The sequence below is a fragment of the Aethalodelphis obliquidens genome, unplaced genomic scaffold, assembly GCF_003676395.1.
Source record: "Aethalodelphis obliquidens isolate GAN/ISIS:26980383/991018 unplaced genomic scaffold, ASM367639v1 scaffold46, whole genome shotgun sequence".
NCBI lineage: Eukaryota > Metazoa > Chordata > Mammalia > Artiodactyla > Delphinidae > Aethalodelphis > Aethalodelphis obliquidens.
This window is the reverse complement of record NW_020837990.1, coordinates 7595306-7608824: the sequence shown is the minus strand read 5'-3', so window position 1 is coordinate 7608824 and position 13519 is coordinate 7595306. Positions and strand designations below refer to the sequence as shown.

Here is a 13519-nt window from a genome sequence, read left to right as displayed (position 1 = left end):
ACAATTACTCACCACATGGATGGATCTCACAAACAGAATGTTGAGTAAAGGAAGCCAATGCAAAAGAGTACAGACTGTGAGATTCCATTTATATAAAGTACAAAACCAACCAAAACTAATGCATGGTGTTAGAAGACAGGACAGTGCTTATCTCTGGGGGCCGGGGGTGAAGACTAGAGAGAGGAGTAACAGGGATTTCTGGGGTGCTGGGGATGTTTTGTTTCTTGATCTGCATGGTAGTTAAGTGGCTTGATTTATTTTTTGGAAATTCCACACTTACAATATGTGCATTTTTCCCTAGGTACATTATACTGCAATTTTAAAATATTAACGAAAAATAGAAGATCAGGACAATGTTGAACAATGCTCACCAGAACGACAAAATCACAAGCCAACTGGTAAGCTCTAACCCTGTCCCCTGCTCCTGTCAGGGTTCCACCATCCTCATGGTCACTTCAAGACTCGAAAATGTCCCTTTCTTTAACCCTTGATGGCCAGTCTGCCACCAAATCCTCCTGGTCATTTCTTCACAATATCTGTCGGCTTTGACCTGGTTTTTCTGTGTTCCTGCTGTCACTGCTCCATCAGATGGCTAGGCTCAGCAGAAGCTGGCTTCTAAGTAGTCTCCCAGCCTGGTCAGGGACTAGTGAGGCCAGCAAGGCACCCAGGGGGCTAAAATTTAAGGAGGCATCATTCTCAGGGTGCTGCAAGCATGGAGTTGACAGCAGAAAGTGATGTTTCTTTAAATTCTGCAACCAGGCACCTAGCTTGCCTCACACTAGTCCCTGCTCTGTCATGCTGGATTAATCTTGTTTTCATCATGTCCCTCCCCTGCCCAAAGATTTACCATTGTCCCATCTGCCTACTAAATTAAGGATGATCCTGGATAGGTCATACCATCTCCTTTAGCCTCAGCTTCTTTATATATACAGTGAGAAGCCTGGACTTAGAGATGGCATATAGATTTCCTTTTTGAGTATAGCAAATCTAATTGGCTATAACAGCTACCTGGGGCGTTGGGTTAAGAAAGATTCTGAGGACAAGTACAGATTCACTTGGAGAAAGGTACTGTGATCAAGTCCTGATATTTGGCATGAGCGAGAAAGAGTACAGCCTTGAAACACATACCAGGTGTTTGCCTTAAGTGACTAAGAACAAATTCTTTATCCTGGCATTCTAGACACTCCATAATCTAGTCTCATCATACAATGGTCCTATTTCCTAGATAATCAAGTGGAAAGTGTTCAGCCTAGTTTCAAAATACAGTACGGTGAAGTGCCCTGGGACAGCTGCACGGTGCTGAGTTGCAGCGTGGTTACCTGTGGTTGTAACATCACTCTCAGGCCCACTTGGGCAGAGCTCCCATTGGTCAATCCTTGGGCTCCCACTGGGCTCATCTCCATTTCCAGAACCTAATTCCAAAATACTGTTCTGAACTCCCTCCAGAGAGCTGATTTATGTCCTGGTTAAGAGAAAAGGAACCCAAAATATTGTGCCCATTTGTTTGAGCCATGGATGGTTAAACAGGGTCATCTCTCACCTGCTGACCAGCCTGGGCCTCTCGGCTCCTCTGGTACCTGCTGGATTTGACAGCTCAGCCCAGAAGACAAAGCCCAGCCGATGAGCCCAGAGAAATGCCAACACAGGACCTCTTAGAGGTGCCCCCAGGGACTTGCTCATGGGGCTTTCTGAATCCAGGGTATACATACATACACACACACACACACACACAGCCCAAAGTGCATGATTCATTGAATGGGGAAATCTCCCCAGTCCTAATTTTTCTTTTTTTCCCTCTTTCCCAACATCTTTCCACCCAAAATGGAGATGGCTGGGCTCTGCCTGAGCTGGCACATCCAGGACTCTGTGGTCAGAGAGAACCCAGCTCCCCCCCAACCCCTCATCTCTTCTGGGTGGACACCTACATGCAGCTACCCAGAAGGCAGGTACATGTACATACATGTACTACAGCAAGATTTGTGCTCTGCTTAGGCCGAATACCAGGAAAATGCAAAGCAGTAGTGGCTAATTCTCCACAGTGATGTATGGACGGTTTCTCAGAGGAGGTGACTGAGGTCTTACAGGATAAGTAATAGTTGGCCTAGAAGAGGAGAAAGGGAAGGGAAGGCTTGTGTCAAGGATGTAAGTAGGAATGAACTCAACATATTATCCAGCAGCGGTGGGAGCTCAAAACCCCAGGACAGGACCTGTGTATCTCCAGCCCAGGACCTCATTTCACCTGCTTGGGGGTCTCGGGGACATTCCTAACATCCCTATCCAGGATGGACCCATTAAGTACCGCACAATGGGTGAAACAGTAGGGAGATAACATTCTAGAGATCGGAGGTCCCAGAAGAGAACGAGCGGGGCACCTCTGCATCCCGTTCCCCTAGCAACGCCCGGCAAGTGGTCGTGTCCTGCTTCCTGCTGAGCTCATCACTGTCTATCCATTCAAGGGCCGGCTCCTGCCTGCTCATTGACTGAGGCCAGGGGATGGATGTGTGATGGAGTAAGCAATGGGGAGGAAGCGTGATCCCCTCCTGAGGTCATGAGACTGGTGGGTGAGGGCCCATCGCCATCCCAATGAGTGAATCAAGTAACCTGATTCTCAGGAAGGGATTTCAGTGAAGTCATCTGGAAGGAAAAGAACTCAGATACTGTGTGGCAGCAATATGTGAGCACAGAGGGCAAGAGGGGCAGCAGGGAAGGATAAGGGAGGGGGAGAGGCAGAAATTTCCTTTCCCACTGTCCAAGAGCTCTATCCACCGACTCCGCATCCCCAAGACACAACTACAGGCACCCTTCAAAGCCCTCCTCCTCCATGGAGCCTTCCCTGAGTGCCCCAGGCAGAAGGGCCAGAAGCACAACCAAGGTTGAGAACCACTCCCTCTAGACAGTTGTCTGAGGAAGCAGGACCCTGCAGTGGAATTAACAAGGGCTCAGGAGGCTCAATCTGGGTTTTATTTCCAATTCCGCCTCAACTAGATGGGTGACCTTGGGTAGCGTACTCGTCCTTAACAAGGACAATTTTCTCATCTGCCAGTTGAGAAGTGACCATAATACGTACATCTCTCAATATCGAGAGGATTACATAAGATATTTGTAAAGCCCCAGAACTTAGTAGATGCTTGATAAATGTATTTCTCTTGTAACATGCTTCATTTTCAAGCACACACCTCATCTCCTCATCTAGACTGCAAGCTCCAGAAGGGAAGTTTTGTAACACACACACACACACACACACACACACACACACAGTGACAGCACAATGCCTGGCACGTGGACAGCTCAATATATGCCTTTCAGAAATAACAACTTATAGAGCAAGAGGGAGAGAAAGGAAGCAAGGAGGCAGAACCTTGAGAAGAGAGATTTGCTCCCCCTAAGGCTGGGCAGGAAGCTGAGTCCCATCCTTCTCATCTAGTTGTCAAGTGCCTGTGTTCATTATCTTTTTTTTTTTTTTTTTTTGTAGTACGCGGGCCTCTCACTGTTGTGGCCTCTCCCATTGCGGAGCACAGGCTCAGTTATTTGTGATCAAACGATTTGATGTTAATGTGGATCTAATGTATAAATCCATACGGGTCCCACAGTCATTTAGTATTAATTAAGCAAGGCCATTTTAAGGCTGGGAGTCCACTGGGCTTACTGCGCTTAGTGTTTAATGGCAGGAACCACTTGGCCACTCCGCTTTCTCTCTGCTCTTGCCTTGTCCCTTTTACCTCCAGAGGCCAGAGCTGGAGCAGAGTCACAGCTGCCCTGGGATGGACAGCGGTGCACAGGAGGACCCTGGCTGGGGTGCAGATAGATGATTGACAGGTGGGGAGTTCACTAGAGGCCCAGCCTTGCCCTTGAGAAGCTGACATTTCATTAAGAAGAAATAAGGGCTGCATTGGCAGAACACTAGCCTGGGAGTCTGGAGAATGGGGTTTTAGTCCTGCTCCACTGCTGCTGACTGTCTGTGCAACCTCGTATAAGACACTCCCTCTCTGTTCTTCATCGGTTAATTAAGAGTCTGGACAAGCCAAGTTCATTCCCTCTATCTGGAATGCATCTCCTTCAGTTTCCCCTGGCTTCTTTATTCCATCTTTCAGGTCTCAGCTCACATCAGCTCGTCCAGGAAGTCTCCTAACCAACTACTCCCCACCACCCCATCATTCTGGAGCATATTCTCTCTGCTTTATTTTCTTCATGGGACCCGTCACTATCTAAATTATCTCGGCATTTGTACTCATTTGTTTGCCTGTATATTATCTCTGTCTCCTCCCACTACAAACTCCACAAACCAAGGACTTCATCTGTCTTATTCAACACTTTAACACCAATTCCCGGATCAGTACCTATTCTGTACATGGCACATGTATATGGCACATGGCAGGGGCTCAAAAAATAATCAACCACTGAATGAATCCTTAGGTGATCACTAAAACCCCTTCAAGATGGGCATTCAATGGCCCTTGACATCTGGGCCCAGAAAGCAAGGGCAGAATTGGGTGCAGACAGAGCTGGGTTAGCCAGGAAGACTGGTGGGGGAAGGATGATTGGGACAAGTCCCAAGGGATGGAGCAAAGCCGGCCTGGAGGGGAGGAAAAGATGGGTGCTGCCTTGAGCAGACATCAGACATGAGCCACAATGGTGGAGAGCTCCGAGTCTCAGCAGCTGCTACCCCTTTGGGCTTCCAGCCAAGACCATTTGGTGAAACTATATTAATAATCACAATACAAGAATCCCTTGTGGACAGGGACAGTTTCCCTTCCAAGGCACCACTATGCATATCACTTCACGTTATTCTCTTGCCATCCCCTTGATACAGGGGATGGGGAAATATCTTCTGTCATTTATAACACTTATATAAAATTAATAACGCCAAAATTATCCATTTGTATAGTACTTTCCAGTTTCCAGAACACACTTTCCTATACAAGAAGGCTAGTACATTCCCCATTTTGCAGAGGAGAAGACTCAGGGAGATGAAGTGACTTGTCCAAAGTCACTCATGGAATAGGTAGCCTGAAAAACTCAAACACAAAACTCAAATATTGTCTACAACCCAGTAGCCTCTTTCCAGATGAGGAAACTGAGGCACAGGGTACCTGGTGAGATTATGACAGTCCCCTCCACATATACCCAGGGGGACTAAACTACTTGCAGGGCCAGGGTGAGGCCTGATGAGAACAGGGGGAAGGGAACAATCTCCCTTTCAGACTACAGCATGGAGATGGAGATTAGCCCAAATGAAATATTTCATTATTCTAGTTCAGGGAGACAGCATCAGAGAACCATGGTATTACAGACTCCTAGAATTTTTAAGCTGAAAAGGATGATGGAGATATCTCCTATCTCTTTATACTAAGATTATATATAGGGCTCAGTTCCTGGTTCTAAGCTCTTTGACTTATCATATAATTTCTGAAATGAAAAGCAAGATGCCATGCACAAAGTAGGCCCAATGAATATCTGATGCAGGGTCGAGCACTGAAGGCAGACAAGTAAGGCAGATCAAGGGTAACAAGTCAAACCGTGGTCGCCACTCGGCCTCAGTGTTGGGGTCTAATAGGGAGTGGTGAGGACTGTGGCAAGTTGGAGAATATAAACCTGTCTGAGGGGGGTATTACTGCAGCCAATCGTTGCCATGGAGGCGTGCAGGCTCAGTGTTATACCAATTCTTAAAATTTCCGAAGAAATGCCAGAGATGAAGATCTCTATTAGAAAGTCTAGAATTTTAAATGTTGGCATGTAAATGTAAAGCACTGTGTGAGCCAAGCAAAATATGTCTAACAGCAAGTTTCCATCCATTGACACTTGTAGTTAAGTGGATAACTCAACTCTGTTCAACCCCTTCATTGTGCAGAGGGGGCAACTCCTAGAGTTAAGCTGGTCCTGAGATCACAAGCAATTAGGGGCAAAGACTAATCGCTCCAGATTTCTAATCCGATTCTTAAACTGTTGGCCCAGAGATCAGGCATCTGAGAATCCAGTAGGTTTGGAGACACATCACTACATGGTTTGATGTCCTGCATCCACACATTCCATCCAGCCCAGACCCTGGCCCAGAAGTCAGGGTCCATCCTCCCGCCTGATCCGGAAGGCCTCGCCCACAGAAGATGGGCGAGGGATGGAGGTAGCACCTCCTGATCTCCTTCCATCCAACACCTTGGGAGGTCCCCCCACCCTCTTCACAATGCCCCATCCTCAGGCCACTTAGAATGCAGCACCGTGGCACAAGCCAGCTGTCACTTAGGCACTTACAGGCATAACCGTGGAAAAACCAAAGCACGGTTATTACACTTAATAACCAGTTTCCACATCATCAACTCATTGGCGTCTGAGAGGCGCTGTTAGGGTGTCAGCTCCCTCAGCCTAACAAGTCAGCACTAGAGGCGGGCACAGGTGGGGCTAGGCACCAGCCTCCAGGAGTTACTCTGTCCCCTTCCTGCCTCATGCAGAGGACACTCACCCAAGTCCAGCCTGAGGCTCATTCCTGCCCTCTCCCCCGACCCGACAGTGCTCAGGAACTTAGCAGCTACACCAATGGCATCCGGGGTTTGGAGGAGGGCCAGAACCCCAGAGAAGGGGGGTCTAGGCCCTGACTGGTATCTGAACAGGAGGAAGCAAACTGGCTTGGCAGACTGGGGCCCAGGGGTCTGGAGGAAGAGTGTCCAGGGCTAGGACCCCTGCAGTGGTATCCTGGCTCTGCTGTGTGACCTCAAGTAAGTTACTTCATCTTTCTGAGCCCCCGTTGCCCCATTTGTATAAGGTGGTACCTCAAAGCTTTCTTATAAGGGTTCATTGAAATGTATGCATAGTGCCCAGGATGGCTTCCACACCCAATACATGGCAGGTATCACCGAGCTCTTATTGAGCAGAAAGATGCAGAGGTTGGGGGTCCTGAGCTGGGGAACAAGGACAAGCACAGGGATTAACAGGAAATAAGACCACTAGGAAATGTTTCTGAATTGGCCTAATACACTGAGGAAAGGTCTTTTAGAGCTGCGATGAAAATAATTAGCAATAATAAAACCTAACATTATCCTCATTGTCCCCCTTTTAGAGTGAAAGTTCAGAGAGGTTGATTTACTTACCCAAGGTAATCCAGCAAGCAAGTGGTAGAACTGGGCTTGGAGGCCAGGCAGTGAGACTGCAACTGAGATTTTAGCCATCCTTGCCGTCCTCCCTCTCCCCTCCCCTCCTAGTCCTGATATCTACAAGGGAAGACCTGCTGTGATGTGGGGCTGGGGGAGGGAGCAGTTCCAGGATGGAGGCCAGGGCAGAGGCCTCCAGAACGCAAAGATCCTCCTGTCACTCTGGGTCAAGGCCACATGAGCCACGCCTCCATGAGGCCCAGTCAAAGCGGTGGTCCCCACCGAAAGCCTTGAAGGGCGCGCGCGCGCGCGCACACACACCCGCTGGACGGGCCTCTCCCGCTGCCCCTCTCTGGCCTGAGGCAGTGCAGTGCTGCCATCTTTCGGCCCCACGCGGCACTGCAGCGCCACCCGCCCTCCGGGGTGAACCCAGCCGGAGCAGCCGCCCCCAGGGGCACCGGCCGCCAGCCTGTCCTGCAGTCTGTGCCTGGAGTGGGGGGTCCTCCTCCGTGAGCCCTGGAAGGACGGCTTCTCAGCATCAGCCATGGCCCAAGACTCCAAACCAGCCCAGGCAGCCACAACGGGGCCCTCTGCCCTTGGAGAAAGACAGTGTGTTCAGGCCCCAAGGGTACAGGGCTCCCTGAGGTTGCCTCCTGCCCCGCCCCACGCCTGGGCTTGCGCTGGGACCTGGGACCGCAGAACAGGGAAAGGGAGCGGGTGAGTGTGAGAGAGAGCATCTCCCGAGACCTGGGGGGAGATTCACTGCCAGCTTCTGTGAGATTCCCAGAGAGCCAGGAGCCCTTATCTCTTGTTAGTTTGCCTTTTTATTTGTTTTGTTGTGTTTATTTCTTATTTTTTCTTTCTTTTTTTTCTTTATGCTTAATTGGAATTTTACATTTTTCTGCAATGACCAAGTAAGCCTCAAGAAATAACGTGATATGTTTATAAACTTACCTGAAAGTAAATTTGCTTTTAAGTAAAGACATAATAATTTTAGAGCAAAAAGGGACCTTTTGCCAAAACCCTTTCTTTCACAGATGAGGAAAATGAGCTCCAAGATAGGTGACCTGCCCAAGGTCACACCCCTAGTCAGTGGGGAGATGGACTGGAACTTCCCTCTCAGGACAGGATCTTTCCTCTTTGAGAGTGGGCTGGGCCTTCCCTGACCCAGCCAGGGTATGATCCCCTATTAGTCCCACAACTCCCATTTTTCTGTTTACTGTCTGTCCCTCTCATGAAAGCTTTGTGGAGGCAAGAACCTCACCTGCATTGTTCACTAAGGTATTCCCAGTGTCCATGTTGAGTGATTGAATGGAGTTAATCAGGGAAGGCTCCCAGGAGGAGGTGAGTATACATCCATTTTTGAAAAGGCAATGGTCGTAGATCAATAGAAGACAGGAAGCATCCCAGGAGGTGGAGGATGGCCTAGAGCTGGCACACAGTAACTATGTATTCCCAAATACTTGTGGGGGAGGGGAAAATGGCGGAATGGCATGGCTTGTCCTCCCACACACATAGGTGAGCTAGGATGGTTTTGCTCATCCTGGGAATCTGGGACAGAAGCTAGAAAGAGCTCCTCTCTGGCACCAGGAAGGGCTCACTAAGAACCGAAGCCTCAGGGCAGCCTAGCTGGGTCTGTTGGGATCTGGCTGGGCCTGGTTGACTGTACTGGATGGGGTCTGACCAGGCCTGGGTGGGTGCGCTGGCTGAGCCTGGCTGAGCTGGCAGCTTCCTCCTTGCTCCCGTATTTAGAAGCGCCTAGCACTGTCCTCTCAGTCTAATCTCCCAGGGCTCTAGTTTAGAGACATATAGGGGGGAAAGTCCAGAAACGTTGAGGCTAAGGGGAAAATGTGAGGCGGGTCCAAATTTATGCAATGTCTTGTTTTTAGGGCCCTTCACAATAGCACTATTAGTTTAGGAACATAGATGCATTAAGATATAATGATCAAGTTGAAATATAGAGGCCATTTACTGTGTACAGATATGAAAGTCAGAGAAAAATGGAAAATTTTCAGCAGAAGGAAATGGATACTTCCTAAAGGAAAAACATTATTCTCTTAACATTTCTGGAAAAGTCCCTCAAAAGGTTCTTGGGGAAAAGCTTTATTGCCCCTAGAACGTTACATAACACCTACGTGACGAGGAGGCAGAAGGCTCCGTGCAAGTCCCTCCTCAGGAGACACACACGTACTGGGCACCTGCTGTGTGCCCGGCTCGGTGCCAGGCTCGTCCTGTGCACAGCCTGGTGTGACAAAAAGGCGACACCTGTAGATCACAGGCACATGCGGCAAACCGCAGCCAAGGGACAGCATCACCCGAACACAGGGGAGGCAGGGCCTGTCGGCCTCAGCCTCTGCTTCAGCCAGGTGAGGGGCGTAGGTGCCTTGGTCTGGCCTGGGGCCTGGCACGAATGCATACGCTGCTGTGCACTCCCCTCTGCACCTGGGCCTGCTTTGGGCTTCTGACTCTACACTTCCTCCTGCAAAGAATCTTTAACACCAAAACCTAAAGAGACGGGGTGCTGGTTAAGGGCCCCTCCAGGGATGGGAGCAGGGATAACTGTTTATTGTTTCTGATTCAAAACCGAACTCAGAGAGAGCAAAGGCCAAATGATAGAGAGAGACTCGGAGAAAGATACCCAGAGAGGGATGGAAAGTGAGAGACAGGGAGAAAAAGAAAGATGGAGAAATAAAGAAGTAGGGAAAAGAGGAGAGAGACAAAGCGACAGAAACGAGGAGAGAAGCTTACAAAGCAGGAGAGAAAGGGAAGCTTACAGGGCAGGGGAAAGGAAGGCAAGCTAAGGAGACAAAGGGATGAACCAACAGTGAAAGGACCAGGGAGGCGGGAGAAACAATCTCTCCAGGCGGCCCCAACCCTCTTCCACCCTCCCCGCAGGCACAGCTAAGAAACGGGAGGCGGGAAGAGGAAGCAGAGCCCGGTGAAGTCGCTGGGTAACCTTGGAGACGGAGAGCCAGGCAGCCGGGCGTAGGGAGGGGCGCAGCGAGAAGGAGGGAGGCCGGCTCCGCAGAAGACCCGCAACAGGTCCGGCCGCCGGAGGAGGGGTGGGGGCGGGGCATAGAGGCCGAGGCGTGAGACCTGGATGAGCTGGGGGAGGGGGGAACAAAAGATTCCAGAAACAAACCTAAGGAGGACTGAGGAGTCGAATAAAGAGAGAGATTTTACCGAGAACCAATTTAGGGAAGAAAGGGCAAGGAGTTCGGGAGCTGTGATAACAGGAAAGGGGGGTGGGGGGCTGGGGCGGGGAACCGGGTGGAGACGAGGCCAGCAGGAGCCAGCCCAGATGACTGGGCTGGAGCACGGAGGGGCCAGGACATCGGGGCTGCGCAGAGGAGTGCAGGCAGAAAAGAGTCACAGCTGACTGGCCAGGAGGGGCTCCGATTTCTGACCCCTTCCCTGAGACTCACTGGGGGTGTCCCTGCAGCATCCACCCCCAGCTGGGGATGCAGGGTTTCTGAGTCCCAGATGGCTGGCTGGAGGGCCATTCCACTCACTGTGTCCTGAATTCTTGCTGAGCTCCCACTATGTACCAGGTGTGTGCGGGGCACTCTGGGGACACAGGGACCATTAGACAAACATATGCCCTCAAGCCACTCATACGCTAATAGACAGGGCGGAGAGCTCTCTCAGTTAATGCCAGCTTGGGGCACATCAGAGAAAGCCTCCCCCTGGTTGTTATTGAGCCATACTTCGAAGGTTGGGAAGGGCTGAGATGGAGGGGAAGGGCTTGTCAGGTGGAGGAGAGGCAAGAGGCCCAGCAGGAGGCAGAAAAGGAAAGCCTGATTTGAATCCACAGCTGCTGACTAGCTGTGTGTTCCTGAGCAAGTTACCTAACTTCTCTGAACCTCTCTTTCCCCATCTTGCAGAATTGTTTAAGGATTACGACAACACGATCTTTTATGACACTCCTCCCTTCTAAAAACGAAGTCCCCTCCACTCGTGTGGGGCCAGACTTAGTGACTTGCTTCTAACAACAAAAACGTGGCAGAAGTGACAGTGTGACTTCAGATACTAGGCCATAAAGAACACTGCAGCTTCCTCCTTGCTCTCTGTTGGATCACTCACTCTGGCAGCAGCCATACTGTGAAGACACTCAAGCAGTCCTACGGAGAGGCCCACACAGCAAGGAACCGAGGCGTGTGAGTGTGCCATCTTGGAAGTGGCTCCTCCGGCCACAGTCAGGCCTTCAGATGATGCAGCCCTGGCTCGAAAGCCGATCTTGGCTGCAGCCTCATGAGAGACCTGGAACCAAAACCACCCTGCTAAGCCATTCCTGAGTTCCTGACCCACAGAAAGGGTGTGAGATACTAAACCTGTATTTTAAGATCCTGAAGTGTATGATAATGTGTTACAAGGCAATGGGGAGCTGATACAGGGGCTTGCAGTCGGGTCTAGAGCCACACCCCCAACAATGGCCCCTGGGTACTGTGCTGTAAACTCAGCGCCCGCAGCAGGGAAGGTGAGGAGAAGATGCAGAGGCACCGAGGCAGGATGTCAACAGTAGCACAGCAGACAGAGTTCTGAATGACGCCCACAGCAGGCCTGGATACGGAGGGCATGGGTGGGGCCTGGGTTGTTCAGAATTCCCAGGAAAAGCAGGTCCCCATCATCCCCAGCTCTTCCCACGCTGACACAGCTATGTAGCTTGCCTAGGCTAGCGGGAAGGCCAGGGTAGAAGTGAGAACAAAATGGCATTTGCCTCACCTGGCCTTAAACCTCAGTCCACCACTTACTACCTGGGGTATACTGCACAAGTGGCCTTGATTCTGCCTCCGTTTCTCATCTGTAAAATGATGATGATAAGCCTGGCTTCCTTGGGCATTATTCTCATGGCACGGCAAAGAGTCTCATTACATGAGAATCAAATGAGAAATAAATATACAACATCAAGTTCAAAGTTGAAGTCTTGGAATACTCACCCCTTGAAGCCAGGAGAGCAGGTCCGGCTGGGGATTTCCCATTTTTTATTTACCTTCTGACTCCCAAGTTGCCCATTTCCTTTAGGGCCTGAAATAATTTGCAGGGGGAGCTTAAAAGGAAAGGTTTAAAAAAAAAAAAAGAGGACACTGGTCATTCCTGTCCCATAACAATTCTAAGTAGTTGCGGGCTTGTTTACAGAGCAAATCTTGTCCTTGACCGCATTCATTCTCATCACAACCCTGGGTTACTCACTAGCCACCTTTGCTCTGCTAAGCTCTCTAAGCCTCAGTCTCCTCCTCTGTGAAATGGGGGTAATAACAGCATCAGATCCACAGTGTTGCTACGAGAGTTAAATGAAATCACAGTGGAACAGGCCTGGTGAGTCCTCCTCCAATGTGCGGGATGATTGAGACAATGGCACCTGTGACACCAAATAAGGCCATGTTCTTCTAGCACAGAATTTAAACAGCTCAGGGAGTCCAATTTCACTTACAGAGGAAGGTCCATTCTTCTGAGGCCTTCTCCTCAAGTAACAATTGTTGGGAACCCCAAGAAATTCTGACATGGGGTGATAATCTGTCCTCCTCCTGTACACCTACGGCCCCCCAACCATCCAGCATTCATTCATCTCTGTAACCATGAGTATACCTCCCACCACAGTGCCTGCACAGAGTAGGATAAGGACATGTCAGATGGATGTGTCGGCAGGTAGATGGATGAATGGGTGGATGGATGGATGGATGAAAAATGGATGAATAGATGGGTGGATGAATGAGTAGGTGGATGGATGGATGGACGAAAAGATAGATGTAAGGATGGACAAACAGATAGATGTAAGGATGATTTAAGGGTGTCCTTCACTCTAGGCCTCATGCCAGACCTCACCCTAGTCCTTTCTTGGGGCTCAGTGTGGGCAGAGAGAATTTCTCTCCTGCAGGGAGAGAGAAGAGACAGAGGAACATCAACCATCCCACAATTTGTTCTCAATCTTAATTAAACACATTTTTGATGAGTTCATCAGCTTCACCTAATTAGGCTGTCCTAGAGCCATCTCTGCCTTAGGGTGTGTTGAAGCCGTCTGGGCTTCTCCCTCAGAAGGGCGGGAGGAAGGACTCTAGTCGGACCTAGAAGCCGGCGCTCTTCACGGTCAGGGGGGTGGGGGGCCAGCAGCCTGAGGGGAAAACCCAGGCAGCAAGGCGGGAGACTCCCACCATGTCCTCAATCTCCATGAAGTCTTAGGATTCTCTGGGGTGAAGGCAGGGAGAGAGGAAGGGGAGCAAAGACTCCCCACCGGATGTCCCCCGCCCAGAGACGCCCAGAAGTCTTCCAGAGAAGAGATGGGGCTGGCTAGTGGCCTTTGGCGTCATAGAAAGAACCCGAACTTGAGTTGGAGGTCTTGGCCTGAAGACTCAACCATACATGTCCCGGCTGTGGGCAAGTCATAGGACCTCTCGGAGCCTCATTTTGGGGAGGAAGTTGGATTGGATGATCTCGTAAGATCC

At 50.2% G+C, this 13519-nt stretch overlaps 1 long non-coding RNA gene across 1 annotated transcript in view; it reads right to left on the bottom strand.

The window, feature by feature from the left end:
* Window positions 1-10860: 10860 nt before the first annotated feature.
* The window catches only part of LOC113607135 (uncharacterized), an 80582-nt gene continuing 77923 nt past the window's right edge, over window positions 10861-13519 (bottom strand). Inside the window, exon 4 of the long non-coding RNA XR_003427825.1 lies at window positions 10861-12126. This is a non-coding gene — a long non-coding RNA (uncharacterized LOC113607135). The remainder of the gene's footprint in view (window positions 12127-13519) is intronic.